Source organism: Heterodontus francisci, chromosome 21 (genome assembly GCF_036365525.1).
Source record: "Heterodontus francisci isolate sHetFra1 chromosome 21, sHetFra1.hap1, whole genome shotgun sequence".
Classification (NCBI taxonomy): Eukaryota; Metazoa; Chordata; class Chondrichthyes; order Heterodontiformes; family Heterodontidae; genus Heterodontus; species Heterodontus francisci.
In genome coordinates, this window is record NC_090391.1 from 61,599,725 (window position 1) to 61,600,676 (window position 952).

Genomic DNA, 952 nt, shown 5'->3' on the forward strand with positions numbered 1-952 from the left:
AGGTGTGTATGGGGTTTTCAGTGTATCAGAATCCTGCCAGGTGTGTATGGGGTTTTCACAGTGTATCAGGATACTGCCATATGTGAATGGGGCTTCACTGAGCATCAGGAAACTGCCAGGTCTGTACGGGGTTTTCACAATGTATCAGGCTCCTGCCAGGTGTGTACGGGGGTTTCACAGATTATCAGGATCCTGCCAGGTGTGTATGGGGGTTTCGCAGTTCATCAGGATCCTGCCAGGTGTGTCTGGGGTTTTCGCAGAGGATCAGGTTCCTGCCAGGTGCATACGGGGTTTTCCCAATATATCAGGATCCTGCCAGGTGTGTACGGGGTTTCACAGAGGATCAGGATTCTGCCAAGTGTGTACGGGGTTTTCACATTCTATCAGGATCCTGCCAGGTGTGTATGGGGGTTTCAACGCTAAAAGGATACTGCCAGGTGTGTATGGGAGTTTCACAGTCTATCAGGATCCTGCCAGGTGTGTTTGGGGGTTTCAAAGTTTATCAGGATCCTGCCAGGTGTGTATGGGGTTTCACAGCGTATCAGGATCCTGCCGGATGTGAATGGGGTTTTCACAGTGTATCAGGATCGTGCCAGGTGTGTCTGGGGTTTCACAGTGTTTCGGGATCCTGCCAGGTGTGTATGGGGTTTTAACAGTGGATCAGGATCCTGCCAGGTGTGTATGGGGGTTTCACAGTGTATCAGGATCCTTCCAGATGTGTATGGGGTTTTCACAGTGTATCAGGATCCTGTCAGGTGTGTCTGAGGATATCACAGTGGATCAGGATCCTGCCATGTGTGTATGGGGTTTCACAGTGTATCAGGATCCTTCCAGGTGTGTATGGGGTTTTCGCAGTGTATCAGGATCCAGCCAGGTGTGTATGGGGTTTCACAATGCATCAGGATCCTGACAGGTGTGTATGGGGTTTCACAGTGCATCAGGATCCTGCCAG